The sequence below is a fragment of the Schistocerca gregaria genome, chromosome 8 (assembly GCF_023897955.1).
Source record: "Schistocerca gregaria isolate iqSchGreg1 chromosome 8, iqSchGreg1.2, whole genome shotgun sequence".
Classification (NCBI taxonomy): domain Eukaryota; kingdom Metazoa; phylum Arthropoda; class Insecta; order Orthoptera; family Acrididae; genus Schistocerca; species Schistocerca gregaria.
The window spans coordinates 78,956,952-78,977,026 of record NC_064927.1 but is presented as its reverse complement, the minus strand read 5'-3'; the positions used below and the strand labels follow the sequence as shown (position 1 = coordinate 78,977,026).

At 46.4% G+C, this 20,075-nt stretch overlaps 1 protein-coding gene across 5 annotated transcripts in view; it reads left to right on the top strand.

Moving 5' to 3' along the window:
* Window positions 1-20,075, top strand: part of LOC126284041 (bifunctional heparan sulfate N-deacetylase/N-sulfotransferase) — a 1,095,215-nt gene that overhangs the window by 680,043 nt on the left and 395,097 nt on the right. For all 5 annotated transcript variants that reach the window (XM_049982613.1, XM_049982616.1, XM_049982612.1 and 2 more), the window contains one exon: window positions 15,393-15,460. The gene's annotated coding sequence lies outside the window, so the exon portion shown is untranslated. The remainder of the gene's footprint in view (window positions 1-15,392; window positions 15,461-20,075) is intronic.

Below are 20,075 nucleotides of genomic sequence, written 5' to 3'. Positions count from 1 at the left end.
ACAACGACCTATCCTGGCGGGATCGTGTTTATAACACAGTAGCCTATGCCGGTCTACGCGCCTTACCGTTTTCGAATATTTCTCGTATTATTTTGCGAAGAGTTCGAGCCTGAACGCTAACAAGCATTGTAACACTGTTCTCGTCTTTTCAATCGCTTTCCGATTCCATTAAAAAAGTAAATCATTTTATTTGAAGAAATGACAGTTTCTTCAATATCTCGATCGACATAACAGGACACTTTATAGCATACATCTTACCGTACTATCATTTCCCAGATTTCTCGTTTAGACACCTGCAGCCGTGCAAGAAATGAGAAAGATGTTACGTCTCACATGACTCGCCCTGTACTTAACTCGTAGACAAGCAGAGTTGTGTAAGGCGTGTCGGCTCGATTTATATTCTTACATCTTTGCCTACTGGCGCAATACGTCTCTGTCTAGTCGCCGGGTAGGGTTTTGGTCGTCTGGTCGCCTTTTAGTTGAGTCTTTGGTTGTAGTTTCTTGGAGCGGGTTGTTGACCACATGGGTAGGCAGTCGTTTGCATTCAGCGAGGGAGAGGGGGGGAGAGAGAGAGAGACATGTGACGTACAGTGACCTGTTCACGGAAATTACTGGCGCACTATTGTCTAAGCAGCTGGTGGTCGGTGGAGTTGTTGGTCGATAATACTTCGGCCAAATGTCGACGCAGCCGTTTTACCCTGGATTAAGGAGGCGTAAATTCAAATGGCTCTGAGCACTATGGGACTCAACTGCTGTGGTCATTAGTCCCCTAGAACTTATAACTACTTAAACCTAACTAACCTAAGGACATCACACACATCCATGCCCGAGGCAGGATTCGAACCTGCGACCGTAGCAGTCGCACGGTTCCGGATTGCGCGCCTAGAACCGCGGCCGGCTAAGGAGGCGTAGTTGCTGATGTCAGTGTTGGAGTGCTGTTCATTTATCGTACCGTCTGCCTTGCCCTTTGGGGGTAAGGTATTCGTTAATTGATTGACCCATGTGCTCCCGTGTTGAGCATGCTCCCGCCACGCTGAATAGCCCATGGTTCTCCGTCAGTCAAGTATTAAATGTACCTTTTGGTGCCTTTGTTTGAAACTATCTGAGTGCCATATGTGATGTGTTTTAAAGATTTCTTTTAATTGCAACTTGGTCAGTGCCTTTTTATCTTGTCATTCGGGCCTCGAAATAATCGTGTTGTGTCTTCTAGATCCCTTTTAAATATATAGGCCCAAAATAGATACGTACAGTGAAGAGCCAAATAAACTTGTACTCCCGCCCAATACCGTGTAGAGCCCCCGCGAGCAAGCAGAAGTGCAGAAACACGACGTGGCATGGACTTGATTAATGTGCTGCAGAGAATTACACTGGACTGTCAAAAAGTCCGTAAGAGTACGACGGGGTGGAGATTTCTTCTGAATAGTACGTTGCAAGGAATCCCAGATAAGCTCAATAATGTTTATATGGCCGGCGGGAGTGGCCGAGCCGTTCTAGGCGCTTCAGTCTGGAACCGCGCCACCGCGACGGCCGCAGGTTCGAATCCTGCCTCGGGCATGGATGTGTGTGTTGTTCTTAGGTTAGTTAGGTTTAAGTAGTTCTGAGTTCTAGGGGACTGATGACCACAGAAGTTAAGTCCCAAACTGCTCAGAGCCATTTGAACCAATGTTTATGTCCGGAGAGTTTGACGGCCAGCGGAAATGTTTAAACTCGGAAGAGTGTTAATGGAGCCACTCTGTAGCGATTCTGGACGTGTGGCGTGTTGCATTGTCCTGCTGAAATTGCCCAAGTCCGTAGGAATGCACGATGGACACGAATGGATGCAGGTGATCAGACAGGATGCTAACGTACGTATCACCTATCAGAGTCGTACATCGTATATCACTCAAATTCACACGCCCCACACCATTTGACAGCATCCACCAACTTGAGCAGTCCCACGCTGACACGCAGGGTCCATTTATTCATACCCATGCACGTCCTTCCGCTCGTTACAGTTTGAAACGAGACTCGTCCGACCAGGCAACATGCTTCCAGTCATCGACAGTCCAATGTCGGTGTTGATGGGCTCAGGCGAGACGTAAAGCTTTGTGTCGCGCAGTCATCAAGGGTGCACGAGCAGGCCATCGGCTCCAAAAGCCCATATCGATGATGTTTCGTTGAATGCTTCGCAAGCTGACACTTGCCGATGGCCCAGCAATGAAATCTGGAGCAATTTGTAGAAGGGTTGCACATGTGTCACTTTAAACGATTGTCTTCTCGTCGTTGGTGTCGTTCTTGCAGGATCTTTTCCCGGCCGCAGCGATGCTTAACCGGATGCCTGATAGTCACGCTCCACTCGTTAAATGGTCGAACGGGGAAATCTCCATTTCATCGCTACATCGGAGATGCTGCGTCCCATCGCTCGTCCGCCATTGTAGCAGCAGTAACCGACCTAACACCTGCGCCAGGCACTTGTCATATATAGGCGTTGCCGATCGCAGCGCCGTATTTTGCCTGTTTACACATACCTGTATTTGAATACGCGTGCCTATACCAGGTTCTTTGGCGCTTCAGTGTATATTTATCATCAACTACAACCTTTACTAGAATTTCAACTTGTTTACCCTCTGCTGTATAGAACTACATGTTTGCTCAGGTTGATTCCCGTGCTAACAGAAAAGATAGTTCCTGAATCAGTACGAAAGTGAGCACATCGAGTGTTAAGTAACGTGTTAATGATGAGCGTCACTGTACGGCAGTAATTATTGTTAAAATTGACGCTTGCACGAGTACGCTCTTGTTTGTGAATCGACAATGTCTGCTTCTTATTATCAGACTGACATCTATTCGACGTGGCATAGTGAACATTAGAAGCTATAATCATGAACACGCGTGCATCCTGTTGCGGTTTTGGTACCTGTAAGTACATACTTACTGCTCTTTTTGTATGTCAGGAAGCAAATGTATTGCATAATATTGTCTATATATTTTCGGTTCTGTGCCCCGATGGGTAATAACCCAATCCTAATTGGATGAGTTTTTGTCCGTCTGTCTATCTCTCCGACTGTTAACATCCCTATTTCTCAGGAACAGGTAGAGGTATCAAGGTGAAAACTGTGCCATGTTAAGGTCTCTGGTCCCGCGGCTGTGTAGAAAATTTAAGCGTGCAAGTCAACGCAATCGAAAGATACTGCTCTTTATGTTAATATTTTGATATCTTGCCAATATCGATATGGGTAACAGACAAAAACTGTCGGATAAAGTATCTGTATACACAGTTAAGTTTGTACCGAACCCTCGGTGTGCGAGTACTACTCGCAGTTACACTGGTTTTAAATCTGTTCTTCGATATTTAGATGTCACTTGACTATGGTCAATGGTGTAAAATGCAATAAATATCAATACCGCTACTTAAAAGTCGTGCACTAACAGCAGAGATGGGACCATGGCGCTAGCCTTCAATCAGTTCGTTGCTGTGATACTCCGCGTGAAGAAAAATGACTTTAGCCGTATGAAGCTCATAGTAAATGAAACGTAATAAAGGAAACACTTCGTGCAATGGACGTTGTGCTGAAAGCTGGGAAATGGTTGGGAAGACAATGTCGTCACTCCGCGACACGGGTGGGCTCCCGATGTCATGTCGGAGGGGGAGGGAGTGAAACACAACCGCCGAGTGTCTCTCTCTCTCTCTCTCTCTCTCTCTCTCTCTTAAGTCACAGCTCGGGTCGAGACCGGTCGTCATTTAAGTGAAACAGCTGTGCAGAAAATTACGACCGCCGCGGCTCTACCGGGGAGTCCAGCCAGATGGAGATGAATCCTGTGCTCCGTGGGAGCTCGGCGCCAGTAATTACATTCCGCGAGCCGACCTGCGCGGCCGTGCGACGGCGCCTGCGCTCAAAAAGACCCGTCTTCGCGTCTCTGTGTCGTCGCATTGTTATGAAGCCTGCCGTTCCAGCTACTCGCTGGATTGCGAGTCTCGCGCGTTTGTGGATGTGCTAGCCGCTGGAAATTTTCATTACTACTGCAGTGCACGAGCAACGCCTTGCTGGCTCGTATGCAAGCCTTTGGAATCCGCAGGTACGGCTCTATGAGAAAGGTCCTAGTCCCAAACGTTTTGCTTATTAAAATGCTACGAAAAGTCGATTCCTCCCTATTCAACATTTTCATATTGCTTCATACTTCTCTTTTAGCCTCTCCGTAATAACGTCAAGCGTTTCTCGAGATTTCGCTGTCAAAAATCGCTATCGCTCTCCGCCACGCCATTCTGTAAAGAGTCAGGCTGTACGAATGAAACGTCGCAAAGTTTTGGCATTTCAGGTGGAAAATTTGTGGTGTCACCGCCACACACCACACTTGGCAGGTGGTAGCCTTTAAATCGGCCACGGCCCGTTAGTATACATCGGACCCGCGTGTCGCCACTATGAATGATTGCAGACCGAGCGCCGCCATACGGCAGGTATAGAGAGACTTCCTAGCACTCGCCCAGTTGTACAGCCGACTTTGCTAGCAATGGTTCACTGACTACATACGCTCTCATTTGCAGAGACGACAGTTTAGCCTTCAGCTACATTATTTGCTACGACTTAGCAATGCGCCATATTCAGTTATTTCAAGAATGTATTCTGAACAGATAATATTGTGAATCATGTACCGTCAAGAGCGACGTTCATCATTAATGGATTACAGTTAAGTATCAAACTAATTACGTCCTCTTTCTGAATTCTAATTCCTTGTCATGTTCCAGACCTCACGTCAGTATAATTCTTCCCTCCTCACGCCAGCCTGCGTGAACTAAAACGCGTGCATTTCGGCCTCCTCTAGTAATACGGTGTTGACTCTTCTGCCAATACAACAAAACTGTCGTAGATCCATTACAGTTCTGATGTAAATTTGTGCTTTCTTAAAATCATGAGTATAAAAAAGCTGGCACATCCTGAAAATAGTGCTTAGATGTTAATGAAACTCCTTATGACTTGTAAGTGTACTCATAGAGCGTTGCAGTCATGTGATGGGATACGTCTTAAACGCGCTACGAAAATAAGAGTTCTTTTAACATCTGGTGACTACTTTCTGCGACCTGTCAGCTTTTTTTTACACTCATAATAAAAATCATCAGAAATGGTCACCCGCCTCACACACGATTTCCTGACGTATTTACAGTAAATTTGCGCTTCTCTTTCCGCTACAGTACAAAACTATTTTACAGTATGTATCTCGCACAAAAAACGTATTAAAAATTTAGAATTGACTAGAGGTATCGTTATATGTATTGTCTGTAACATGACAAATGTCTGTGGTTAATTCTAATTAGTGCCTCAAACGTATCACGTCATATCTCGACAGCTTTAGTGCTCACTGAAATACCGGGTGATCTAAAAGTCAGTATAAATATGAAAACTGAATAAATCACGGAATAATGTAGATAGAGAGGTACAAATTGACACATGCGTGGGATGACATGGGGTTTTATTAGAACAAAAAAAAAAAAAAAATACAAAAGTTCAAAAACTGTCCGACATCTCATCACAATAGCAATAATTAGCATAACAAAGTAAGACAAAGCAAAGATGATGTTCTTTACAGGAAGTGCTCAATACGTCCACCATTATTCCTCAACAATAGCTGTAGTCGGGGAATAATGTTGTGAACAGCACTGTAAAGCATGTCCGGAGTTATGGTGAGGCACTGGCGTCGGATGTTGTCTTGAGCATCCCTAGAGATGTCGGTCGATCACGATACACTTGCGACTTCAGGTAACCCCAAAGCCATTAATTGCACGGACTGGGAGGCCAAGCATGAGGAAAGTGGCGGCTGAGCGCACGATCATCACCAAACACGCGCGCAAGATATCTTTCACGCGTCTAGCAATACTTTTTTTTTTTGTTCTAATAAAACCCCATGTCATTCCAACCATGTGTGTCAATTTTTACCTCGTTATCTACGTTATTCCGTGCTTTATTAAGTTTTCAAATTTATACTGACTTTTAGATCACCCGGTACTTCATTTGTTAATTATCAAAATACGTTTCTTGCCAGTGGAGTTTTCACAGTTTTTGTCGCATTGCGTTTGTTATATGTGAGTTTCACAGAACTGCGCTGTTCCACATTTTTTTAAAAAAAATCGTAACATATGGCGTTTAAAATCTTTAAATCAGTACAAAGCACTTAAAAATTATGAATTCCGGGGTATGTCTAAATAGTGTGTGTAAACTACACTGAATAGCCAAAGAAACTGGTACACATACCTAATATCGCGTAGAGCCCCGCGGGCATACAGAAGTGCCACAACACGAAGTGGCGTGGACTCGACTAATGTCTGAGGTAGTGCTCGAGGGAACTGACACCATGAATCCTGCAGGGCTGTCCATAGATCCGTTAAGAGTACGAGAGAGTAGAGACCTGTTCTGAACAGCACGTTACAACGCTTCCCAGATATGATCAATAATGTTCTTGTCTGGGGAGGTTGGTACCCAGCAGAAGAGTATTCCTGGAGTCACTCTGTAGCAATGCTGTCCGTGTGGGGCGTCGACTGTCCTGCTGGAATTGCCCAAGTCCGTTGGAATGCACAATGAACATGAATTGAGAGCAGGTGATCAGACAGTAAGCTTACGTACGTGCCACCTGTCAGAGTCGTACCTAGATGTATCACTACAACTGCACACGCCCCACACAAGTACAGAGCCTTCAGCTGCTTGAATAGTCTCTGGTGACATGCAGGGTTCAAATGGTTCAAATGGCTCTGAGTACTATGGGACTTAACATCTGAGGTCATCAGTCCCCTAGAACTTAGAACTACTTAAACCTAACTAACCTAAGGACATCACACACACCCATGCCCATGGCTTAGCGGTCGCAGGTTCGAATCCTGCCTCGGGCATGGACGTCTGTGATGTCCTTAGGTTAGTTAGGTTTAAGTAGTTCTAAGTTCTAGGGGACTGATGACCTCAGATGTTAAGTCCCATAGTGCTCAGAGCCGTTTGAACCAAGCGAAGTAACGAGCGTTGAGGCTTCTATCCAAGTCGCTAGTCTTGAAGCTGCTATTGAACTGGGCGTCGCCAGTCAGTCGTGGCGCATATGACTCTTCAGACAGGGGCCGCTGCTGTTGCGTTGTCTTCCTGGAGAGGGGTTGGTCAGCGTGCAACTGGCTGACGTCTTCTCACAGGCTGCGTTACCGGTGGCGTACCGGCGCTTCACTTTACGCTGTGAGTGTTAGTGTTAGCATGAAAATAACTCGTTTCGACATCAGAAGGACCATGTGATGCTACACAATTAATTTTCCTTTGATTGTGACCCGTAAATATCTTATATGAACGTCTATTTTCTACGAGTTGCTTTCCGTTTTAATCAAATGTGTTGTAATATCTTTCAGATGTCTTGAAAGTCTCTTCGGGTTTGCTGATAGAGGCTACAACAGCCGGAAAAATCGGCAGTCTCAGAACACTGCTTAAATGAGGGACACAGTATGAAATTTGATGAAACTGTGGTAGGTGCCAACATTTCCGGTTTTTGGAACAGTGTTATATAAAGAGGTGATTCAAATTTAATCAACAGAGACAATGGGTTTGTTCTTAGCAGGACGTGCATTACTGTATTGTCTCGCATCAAAACTGAACGTTCTTCGGAGCAGCCCTGAGTGCGATATATCGTTGCCTGCAGTGTTCCACTAAGGGCGGCGCCACCTCCCTGTCTTGGAGGGCAGCAACCGTGATGGGTGGCGCATGCACCGTGTACTGAACGGTGGCCTATATAGGATGTCGATCTGCCGCTTGGCGTCAGTTCTCAGCGGGGCTGATCTGCACAAGCAGCGTTCTCCTGAAGATGGCGATCAGTTGGATCGCCGAAATATCGAATCAAGTTGATTTTAGGATCCGGCAGCAAACGCGAAGAGTCTTTCAAGACTTAATTCGCCGGGAAAGCCTACGTAATCACATTTTTCAGATTGTTTAAGATGTAATATACACTAACTGATTTTCAGTACTTAATACTGTACTGCATATTTATGGTATGTGCGAAAATTAAAATTTTTGCAAAAGTAATTTACCATTTTGAACGAGTTTAGCAGCTATATCCCTTCGTGCTTCGGCCTTCTTCAAAATGTTCTTATTACCTGCACCGCCTGTTTCTTCAAGAAGTTGTACTTCCTCGCCCGTTCGATAAGTTTTTCTTTCTGCATGATTTCCCCTGAGTGCACTGCACGCTCACCGATACGACAGATCTGCTTGCCGCTTCTCGTTCAGCCGTCGGTGTGGGTACACTGATACTCTTTCGAACACGACCAAAAATGCGGCGAATCTGTATTTAGAGACCGGCTGTCGCCCGCCGCTGGCCAGTCGCTGCGGCAGCAAGACCACCCTGTGTGTAACTGAAACAATGCGACAACACGCTTTTCAGCAGCGGCTCAAGGTTGCAGACAGCGTTCTTTCTGAAACTTCCTGACAGATTAAAACTGTGTGCCGGACCGAGACTCGAACTCGGGACCTTTGCCTTCGCCGGCAAGTCCTCTACCATCTGAGCCACCCAAACACGACTCACGACTCGTCCTCACAGCTTCAATTCTGCCAGTACCTCGTCTCCTACTTTCCAGACTTCACAGAAGCTCTCGTGCGAAGAGCCTCACAGGTCTCGAGTTCGAGTCTCGGTCCAGACAGTTTTCATCTGTCAAGAAGTTCCATATCAGAGCACACTCCGCTGCAGAGTGAAACTCTCATTCTGGAACCATCCCCTAGGCTGTGGCTAAGCCACGTCTACGCAATATCCATTCTTCCAGGAGTGCTAGTTCTGCAAGGTTCGCAGAAGAGTTTCTGTGAAGTTTGGAAGGTAGGAGACGAGATACTGGTGGAAGTAAAGCTGTGAGGACGGGGCGTGAGTCGTGCTTGGGTAGCTCAGTTGGTAGAGCAGTTGCCCGCGATAGGCAAAGGTCCCGAGTTCGAGTCTCGTTCCAGCACAGTTTTAATCTGTCAGGAAGTTTCATATCAGCGCACACTCCGCTGCAGAGTGAAAATCTCATTCAGCGTTCCTTCTGCGTGGCCAGGTGGGGTGGCGTCATGCGACAGGCAGCGCCTCACACACCCTCCGGACGCCGGCAACGCGGCGGCTGTGCGGCCACACCCTCAACACTTCATTTCCCCGTTCCGTACAGCGGAGGATTTCTGCTCGGTAGGAGCACTGTAAGAGGGTGCACTGAACCTGTTACTGACAACTGAGGAGCTGCCTGCGTGGCAAGGAGCGGCTCCCAGCTCTACAAAGCTGACAACGACCGTGACGGCGGTGCGCTGATCGCACGCCCCAACACATCGCATCCAAATGCTGGAGGCTGACACGGCGACCATCAGGCTCAGCCAACCGCAGTGGTCGCGACGTCATCCCGCCGGATGGCCGCCTCCTTCCGGCTGTCCGTGCCAAGCGTGCTCTGCCACGACTGTCCAACGCTTGAACTGGTTCTCCATTTTCCAGACATAACGTTTTAAACTGTACTGCGGGACATAAAAGGATCACTTTCTAGAAGCGCCGTAGCTGTCGCCAGATCCGACGCACGAGTTTCAGATTTGGCCCAAAGGTGTCTACGACGTTTCTCCGTAATGGTGCAAAACCGTGCCGCCCTGTGCCATCAAAATCGGATGTACGAAGGAAGATTGCATTGTAGTTCTGATTAACACGGTCTCTGCAGTGGCCCATTTGTGCGCCGACACCAGGCAAACAACTTTCAATTAAAATTTCTCTCCGTACGGGAAAATACGTTATGGATGTACGACTGCAGGTTGCATACACGTGGTTGAGGACATTTGGATGTTGGCGTCTGGCTGTGGATCGGGCTCAGATGGCCAGTGCTAAGGCGACGCTTTGCGGTAAGCGGGAAATCCGGGTTCGATAGCCGGTCCAGAACAAACGTTCCTTGTCGTCGTTCCGTTGTACAGCTCACCGTTATCGATATCCGCAACTGCGAATACATTTCGTGTACTTCAAAACAGCTGTAGTCGCCGGTGCCCGTTCCTTCGGGTATGTATGCATGTCCCCAAAGGAACACTGCATCGTACTCCTGAACAAAACACGCACTGCAATGTTGTATAAATTTGAACGCTATCCAAAGCAGCAAAGGCTGTTAACGCTTTATTAGCCCCTGTTTCGCGACCTCCTTTGGCGTGATCCCATGGCGAAGGGCTCGACATTGACACAGGCGTGAATGAAGCGGCCACGTGTCCCTCTGTGTGCCCCCCCCCCCCCCCTCCCCCCAAATTCCCTAATTCAGTAACACCCACATAATTTGGTACAGTGCAGCAAGAGGCGGTTTACGTAGATTGGCATGCATTTCTTATCTTAATTATATTATCACCAGTTCCTGTTTCCGTATATTGATATTGCATTTGCGTGCTTCAGCGCTGCGTTGTCACTCATTTAAAAGGCGCGTTGCGGAAGGGTCCGTGTTACTTTCTGGAAACAAACTAGGTGCACCTTGCGACGTAGCTGGGTAGACAGAGTGCGGAGTCTGTAACGGGACATCCTGTTCTGGCATTACTTTCCCCCAACAATAGCTGTCGATGCCAGTATTATTTTTACAAATTTTGGGCAGGTCTGTATTATCTCAGCTGCTTTTCTGAAAACTTACATATAATTTTATATACAATATATTATATTTCAAGGTACAATTTATGAAAAGGAATTACTTTATTCTCGATGCTACAATCTATAAGTACTAGAACTGAATCTACACTTCAAATAATTTTCTTTTAGAAGTATTTGCAATTATGAATTATTCGGCGCACTTAAAATTTTTATTGTTAATTATGCAATTTAGTACTGTTTACTATGTTCATTTCTGGATTCAGTTATGAAATAATAACCGAAACTAATAGAAATCCATTTCTCAAGAAAAGTAGTAAACCCTTTGGAATATTGTTATTGTCGCTGTGTGATCGGACGTATTTTTGTACTTTGGTCGAACAATGTAATTTCAGGTTTTTTACGTGAAAATGAAAACTATGTGTCATATACTAAAATGTGACAAGATGTAGTAACATAACAACAAAAATACTGCTACAATGAACTTCAAAATTATTTATATCAATTCAACCTAAAATGTGAGAATTTCAGCTTCAAGAGTCAGACCCGTAGACAAGAAGAACTGGAGCCAACTCTACACGAAAACTAAGTAAACTAGAAAGTTTATTGTAATCTTCGCGCCTCTCAAACTTTCTATAAAAGACTTTGCTCGTTGTGGACAATAGTGGAAATTAGGGCCGGCCGGGGAGACCGAGCGGTTCTAGGCGCTACAGTCTGGAACCGCATCAGAGGTCCCATATCGCTCCAACTTCTCACACTTCACACCATTACAGAGCCTCCACCAGCTTGAACAGTCGCCTGCTGACATGCAGGGTCCATGGATTCATGAGGTTGTCTCCATACCCGTACACGTCCATCCGCTCGATACAATTTGAAACGGGACTCGTCCGACCAGGCGACATGTTTCCAGTCATCAACTGTCCAATGTCGGTGCTGACGGGCCCAGGCTAGGCGGAAACGTTGTGCCGTGACGTCATCAAGGGTTCACGAGTGGGCCTTCGGCTCCGAAAGCCCATATCGATAATGTTTCGTTGAATGGTTTGCACGATGACACTTGTTAAAGGCCCAGCGCTGAAATTTGCGGAAGGGTTGCACTTTTGCCACGTTGAACGATTCACTTCAGTCGTCGTTGGTCCCGCTCTTGCAGAATGTTCTTCCGGCCGCGCGATGTTGGAGATTTGATGTTTTACCGGATTCCTGATATTCACGGTACGCTCGTGGAATGTTCTTACGCGAAAATACTCACTTCATTGCTACCTCGGAGATACCACGTTCAAACTCACTGAAATCATGATAACCTGTGCTTGTAGCAGCAGTACCGATCTAACAACCGTGGCATTTTTTCTCCTTTATTGTTACCTCATTCCTCAATGAGGCCGCCCGGCAGCGGCATTCATACACCGCTCTTCGGCGAAGAGACACAACAGATAGGCATAGAGGACAGAGACACATCATGGTAATACATGACGAACATATTCACAATATATTAGAAGTCGTTTGACGGATGGCACTGTACATAAAGGGTGTTACCAACGTAAACAGCCGAAGACATCCAGTTAAAGACGCGAACGTCGGAGAACACTGATGAAAACACTGTAGCACACAACGGAGAAACACTGACGCTCGGAAACACTGATGACGATCTCGGCGAAGCACTCACAAAGACACTGATGAACTGGGGGGGGGGGGGGGTGGCTGCGTCCAGCTGGAAGGGAGAGGGAGGAGGGCGGGAAGGAGGGAGTTGGAGCCAGTGGGAGAGAAGAAGGGAGGGGAGGGGATAGGGTTGGGGTGTGTGTGGAAGCCTGGGGAGGGGAGGGGGAGGAGGGAGAGAAGGGAAAGAGGGTTCCCTGGAGGAAGAACACAGGAGGAGGAATGGGACGATCAAAGCTGGTAGGAAGGGTAGATGGAGGGGACGAGGACATCATCAGGGAGGGGGGAGGGGAAGTTGGTAGAAGACACCTTTGGCAAGGGTATGGAGTGTGGTAAGGTGGAGACTGGGTGGGATGCAGGTGTACAGGCATGGCAGCATTCAAGTATGGGAAAGGATTGGAGAGACAAGCAGGTGAGGGGGGGATCAAGTTTACAGGAGGTGTAAACGATCTGTATCCATTCAAGAAAGAGGAGGAGGTGTGGGAAAGGAATTAAGTAGTAGAGGATCCGTGAGGGGGAAGGGAGGCGGATGTGAAAGGCGAGGCAGAGCTCGTGGCGTTCCAGGATTTGAAGAGACATGTAGAAGGTAGGAGGGGCAGAGATCCAGTTGGAATGGGCATAACAGAGGTTGGGGCAGATGAAGGATTTGTAGGGGTGGAGGATTGTGGCCCCGTATGTGGCCAGAAAGGAGATTGAGGAGGCAGAGTCGGGAGCATGCCTTGGCCTGGATTGTCCGGAGTTGGGGGGTCCAGGAGAGGCGACGGTCAAGGGTGACGCCGAGGTACTTGAGGGTGGGGGTGAGAGCGATAGGACGGCTGTAGATGGTCAAGGAGGCGGAAGGAAGGGGGGATTTTGTCTACAATGATCGCCTAGGTTTTGGCAGGATTGACGTTGAATAGCCACTGGTTGCACCAAGTGGTGAACCAGTCAAGATGGGATTGGAGAAGGTGCAGGGAGCGTTGCAGGGTGGGTGCGAGGGCAAGGAAGGCGGTGTCATCGGCGTGTTGGAGAAGGTGTAAGAGGGGTGAAGGCGCTGGCATGTATGCCGCGTAAAGGAGGTAGAGAAGAGAGGAGAGGACGAAACCTTGGGGCACACCAGCGGAGGGGCACAAGGTATAGGAATCCGTGGTATGGATGGCGACATGGGGAGAAAGGTAGGAGGCGATCAGGTGGACGTAGTTAATAGGAAGGGCGAAGGTTTGGAGCTTGAAGAGGAGACCAGAATGCCGTACACATAGGCGCGCTCAAGGTCGAGAGAGAGGAAGGTGGCGGAGAGACTGGAGTTTAACTGTTCAGAGTGGAGGTGAGTGGTGTGAAGGAGAAGGTCATCAGTAGAGACCTATATCTCTAACGTCGATCAGTTGTAGAATTTTGGAACACGTATTATGTTCGAGTATAATGTCTTTTCTGGAGACTAGAAATCTACTCTATAGGAATCAGCATGGGTTTCGAAAAAGACGATCGTGTGAAACCCAGCTCGCGCTATTCGTCCACGAGACTCAGAGGGCCTTAGACACGGGTTCACAGGTAGATGCCGTGTTTCTTGACTTCCGCAAGGCGTTTGACACAGTTCCCCACAGTCGTTTAATGAACAAAGTAAGAGCATACGGACTATCAGATCAATTGTGTGATTGGATTGAGGAGTTCCTAGATAACAGAACGCAGCATGTCATTCTCAATGGAGAGAAGTCTTCCGAAGTAAGAGTGATTTCAGGTGTGCCGCAGGGGAGTGTCATAGGACCGTTGCTATTCACAATATACATAAATGACCTGGTGGATGACATCGGAAGTTCACTGAGGCTTTTTGCAGATGATGCTGTGGTGTATCGAGAGGTTGCTACAATGGAAAATTGTACTGAAATGCAGGAGGATCTGCAGCGAATTGACGCATGGTGCACGGAATGGCAATTGAATCTGAATGTAGACAAGTGTAATGTGATGCGAATACATAGAAAGATAGGTCCCTTATCATTTAGCTACAAAATAGCAGGTCAGCAACTGGAAGCAGTTAATTCCATAAATTATCTGGGAGTACTCATTAGGAGTGATTTAAAATGGAATGATCATATAAAGTTGATCGTCGGTAAAGCAGATGCCAGACTGAGATTCATTGGAAGAATCCTAAGGAAATGCAATCCGGCAACAAAGGAAGTAGGTTACAGTACACTTGTTCGCCGAATGCTTGAATACTGCTCAGCAGTGTGGGATCCACACCAGGTAGGGTTGATAGAAGAGATAGAGAAGATCCAACGGAGAGCAGCGCACTTCGTTACAGGATCATTTAGTAATTGCGAAAGCGTTACGGAGATGATAGATAAACTCCAGTGGAAGACTCTGCAGGAGAGACGCTCAGTAGCTCGGTAAGGGCTTTTGTAAAAGTTTCGAGAACATACCTTCACCGAAGAGTCAAGCAGTATATTGCTCCCTCCTACGTATATCTCGCGAAGAGACCATGAGGATAAAATCAGAGAGATTAGAGCCCACACAGAAGCATACCGACAATCCTTCTTTCCACGTACAATACGAGACTGTAATAGAAGGGAGAAGCGATAGAGGTACTCAGGGTACCCTCCGCCACACACCGTCAGGTGGCTTGCGGAGTACGGATGTAGATGTAGATGTAGAGAACGATGGCCGAAAGCCACATTGGGTAGAGAGAAGGAGGCGGTGCTGGTGGAGGTGGTGGTGGAAGGTGAGGATGGAGTCCAGGACCTTGCAGAAGACCGAGGTAAGGGTGATGGGATGGTAGGAGGAGGCGGCAGATGGTGGTTTGTCGTGTTTGAAGACCATCAGGATCCGGGAGGTTTTCCACAGGTTGGGGTAGAAGACGGTGGCGGGAGCTTCACGGAGGTGACGGTAGGTAACACGGTCGTGATTGGGAACGGTGTTGCGTTTCGTGCGTAGTGTAGCTACGACATCTTGAGTGGTGATCGGGGTGTCGAATTCAGTAACAATCATGACAGACACTTGTTGTCTTATATGGGTGTTGGCGACCGGAGCGCCGTTTTCTGCATTTTCATGTATTTGAATATGCATGCCCATAGCATTTTCTATGGCGTTTCAGTTTATTCTGGCGGAGCCGTCTCAGAGGGCTTGCGGAGTTCCAAGGCTCCGCGGAGCAGACTTCGCGTAATGCTGGTCCAGAACGTTAATACAGACTGTGTGCAGTGGTGTGTACTGAGCGATGCCGTGTTGTTGTGTTACAGGCGGAGCACGAGAGGACACCGCTGCTGCCGACACACCCATGGAAGCGCACTTGCGGCTCCACTGAAACGTGAGTACACCGGACAGTGCAGCAGAGCGGGGGAGTTCGGTCACACGCTGCACGCCGCCCGCCGCCCGCTACGGGAATTTCCAATCTGGGCTTGCTTTTTGCGGCTCCGGCCGCGGGTTGTGATTAATAAATTCGAGCTCTCGGCGTGTCCGCGATGCCGCGTTATTGATGACGCGCTAAATCCCGAGCCCGTCTGCCCCTCCCCCCCCCTCTCCCCCTGCCCACAATGCACCCAAATGTACTCTCGCACACGCCTACACCACTGGTTGGTCTGTGATGCATCTTCCTCCCGGCCCTCGGTTCAGAAGCTACCGGGCAGAGGGGAGTATGCTAAAGTGTGCGTCATTTGCGACGGCGACCGAGTTTAGGTTCGTTCTGCGCACCTGACGTCACAAAACACAGTCAGCCAGTGAACAGAGAACGACGTTGCCAGAGCTCGACTGCAGTGGAGAGCAGGGACTAGTGTCTTCAGTTTTAGAAACGTTCAGTCATAAATAAAGTAATTGAACAAAAGCAATGTCTTGATAGCAGACTTTCTTTTATAGAAAGTTTGGAAAAAGCATTCTTTATACCAATTGCTTCATATTCTATTAATTAATTAAACCAAACAAGCAATAAGCCTCCTAATTCAGGCGGTAGCAAGGAAAGGTGTTTGTATCATTCTCACTAACCGCTTTTTCGCAATAAAGGTCAGTAGCAATTGTTTATTTCCTGCTGTACTTCGACAAAACGTGAGTAATTCATAGTCATACCAACAGTGTTTGTCGGTATTTTGCTTGATATGTTAAAGTCCTTCGGAACATCTATTAAATGATGAGCTGCGTTAGCGTAATGGCTAAGGTGTTGGGATGCTGAATGAAGAGTTCTGGGTTCATACCTTGTTCAGTGCTTAACATTTTCTTTATTTAAAACATTATCGAAGTGTCTTACTTCATGAATTTTATTCGTTTGAATGTAATTTTTTGAAATTTCTAGTGGTAACTAAAATCGACCATACACAAAGTATACGCTATGGACTTTTACCTATGAAAACTCTTCAAAATTTCGTGCAATGGTTTACTACATCTTATGCTGCATAATAACTGCGTTGAACATCGAAACAAAATTAAGCCATTTATGGGGGGAAGGTATCAGTCGAGAAGATGTGTAAAAATCAAATTATTGGGCCAAATAGTTTTTGTGAAATCGAATGATAAAGTGTGTCGAAGCAGTCGAAACACCGTGTGTCTGCACAAGTGAGCAGTGCAGCGATGACAAAATCGCGCACATCGCGGAATGCGGGGAGCACATCTCTGTACCAGCTAAAGGGTTAATGCGGCCGTGGTCCCTTTACTTCAACTGCGCGCTCCCCCCTAAACCTAAGTTTGCGAACTGTACTATGGCGCTGCTTCTCTTGGCGCGTGCAACTGGCAACGCAGCAATCTCCCGCGTCTGGACGGGCATGCGCGAACCGCCAAGATAAAAGAATTGAACTATAGCAGCTGACAAGGGGACCGTCAGATGTGTTAATCGCGGGTTTTGGTGAGTCTTAGGTACGTTGTAAAGGGGCATTTGCTGAGTACCTGCCTATCGGCTTTCCTTACTGCAGTCCCTGGTTTCAGAGGAAACCGACGGCTAGGTTGTCTGCGCGGGGGAGGCGGGACCACATTTACGCGCATTATTTAGCAGAATTATTTAAATTTTCAAATTTGATTAATCGTGCTTAGAATTGTTTAGGCTTATTAACGAGGTTATTAGAGTAAACTCGGTATATATGATTCTGACTCAACTCTGTGTTTAAGAGCGCAAAATACTTTCGATTTATGCTCCATTCGAGTGCATAAACGTGTTCCAGGTACAACGCACGTACGGCAGCGCGTTTACGCGTGTGGTACTTACTTACTTACTTACTTACTGGCCATACCGGACTCGGGAGTCCATTACCGCAGCAACGTATTTTTGCCATGTGTCCCTGTCTTGGGCTATTTCCTTCCATTCCCCTTCAATACCTAGGCTCCTCAAATCAGCCTTCACATTGTACTCCCCACAGGACGTTTTCCCTCTAGGTGCCCTACAAGTACTTGGCGCGCTGACCTGCCCTCATCCATTCGAGCTACGTGACCCGCCCATCGCAGCCTACGTCATTTAATAATACTGATTATGTCAGGGCTCGAATAGAGTTCGTGAAGCTCTTCGTTATGCAGTTTTCGCAACTCTCCGCTAATGTCATCCCTTTTTGCTCCGAAAATTTTCCTCAAAATTTTGTTTTCAAATACCCTAAACGGCTTTTTATTTTGCACAATGAGAGACCAAGTCTCATACCCATACAGCATAACTGGTAGAATAATAGTTTTGTATATTCTAATCTTTAAATTCCTAGACAATATCCGCGATGAAAGTAATCTATTCAGTGAGAAGTAGCACGCATTTCCCGCCCGTAATCTCTTCTTCAGTTCAGATTCAATCTCATTTCTCGAAGTGATGTCCACGCCTAGATACTTAAATGTACTTACGCGTGTCGTAGAACGCGATAATGAGTAAACAAAACACAACACTGAAATTTTCAATATATGTTTTATTGGTAGTCTCTGAACATGGTAAAACACAAAAATTTTACTCTCAGTAAACAAATTTTTCATAGACTTTTTTAGCATAATATGGTCTACATACAAGTTTGAATGTCATTTAAAGGGCTGTTCATCGTCGTTGTTCAAAATGAAAGCTACGCACGCAAAAAAATGTTTTTCCTATGTCACAATCCTTTTACGTCTAAGACACTGTACATCTCCATGCTTGATTTCTTTTTTATTGCTTGTATCGTTTCAAGCAGTAAATACAAAGGTAATTTTCATCCTCTTCATCACACAGCTGCTGGTAGAAAGGGAAAGGAAGAAGTGCCTGGAACATTGGTTGAGACGGGAGTACTCGGCAACAGGAGCTTTGGAAGGAGACTCAGGGGAACGAGGAGATACAAGGCGATAGACGACAAACATAAAGGGAAGCGGAAATCACACCTGGAGAGACAAGGGAGCGCAGAGTCTTGCCATAGTGGAAAACTGCAATTTTTACAGAACACTAGTGATATCAGAAATAAGCCTATTCACATTTTACCTTGTTCTCGCTTTTAGCAGTTTCTTCCATTTTTCATCCCTTGCTCTTTCAGAATTTGTTCTTTCGACTTGAGATTCATTTCATTCAAATAGGCTTTTAGCAAATTCTACCTTTTATTCTCCAATGCCTTTTTTTTAGATTCAGTTTCCAACTGCTGTTATCTTAAAGTTTCACTCAGTGGGGTATCATTTACAATGGCGGTGCAAAATAATGCGTAAACATGCCACATCGCGATGTTTGAATTAGTTTCGATACAGCCCCATCGCGATGTTTGAATTAGTTTCGATACAACAGTAGTAACTTTCGGGCTTTGAGATTGTACGAATGTAACTTGTAGAGTAATATTCTGTAAAAGAACACACATTTATCTCTTCCAGTTGTAAAAGGTGTGTTCCGCAGGAGGTTCGACACTCCAGTAACAAAATGCACTGACGTGCGCCCTACCTAACATAACCACTATGGTGCTCATGTTTCGACAAAGGAAGCGCAGCTTCAAAAGTTCGCAGGTACCACACAGCTGCTGCGCGCCCAAATCCTGTTCGTCTACTTCTCTCAACGTTATTGATTCGTGGCGAGGGCATAGTGATCAGACACTTTACGATCATGCGTGGTTTGCATCAATGCCGATCGAATAACGAGTCTCTTTTTTTACTTAAACGAATGTGTTTTCTGGTATCGCTTCTGAAAAACGGGTGTACGTGCAAGGCAGTAGTTTTCATTAAATGTACACCGTGTTCTACGAATTTGTGTTTCGCTTGTTGCTACGACAAATACCATCCGGAATTCTGTAGCAGCACAGAAAGCGATGCAAGCGATAGCGAGTAGAGCGATTCTGTAATCTATTCTGTGACTAGCGGAATACACGTTTGAAGAAAGTTTGCTGTAATTATTGATTTATTTATGAAATAGCTACAGCGAAGACGACAACTATTGAATAATTTTCCACGGTATAGAAGCTGCTACTTAATGATATTCTGCGCGATAAACTGGGGAAATAAAGAAAATAAAGGGATGAATTTGAAATTTGAATCGCTTCCATGGCCGGCAGTAATCTTAGCGTCTGCGCTCGCTTGCTATAAAAATGACTAGCGTTGCAGGTGTAGGAGATACGCATAAAACTGCAACATAGATTTTCTCGGTAAAAGTAGGGACCTTTGCGCGGAAAGCCCTCAGCACTCTCCTTGCACTAGCGAGGCTGGCCACAGAACCTACTGGTGGGGCTGCTGGTGGAGACACCCACAGTAGAAACACTGGTCGCGGATTCGCCGGACTCAGGACCTAGGTGAATGGCTGTAACGATGTACGATGATGTGAACTTCGACAGGAGACAGTCTTAACATTTTTGAAATAACGCCGTTTTTGATTCTTCTTTTGTAGTTGTCTCCAAAACAAATTTCACAGTCACTTACCATCGATCTGCATCATATGCAAACTGCATTGGTCGTACACTCGCGTATTGTGCCAAAACAATGACTTTTATATTTAAAAAACACCAACCAGTGCCACAATTCAACTGATACGGCGT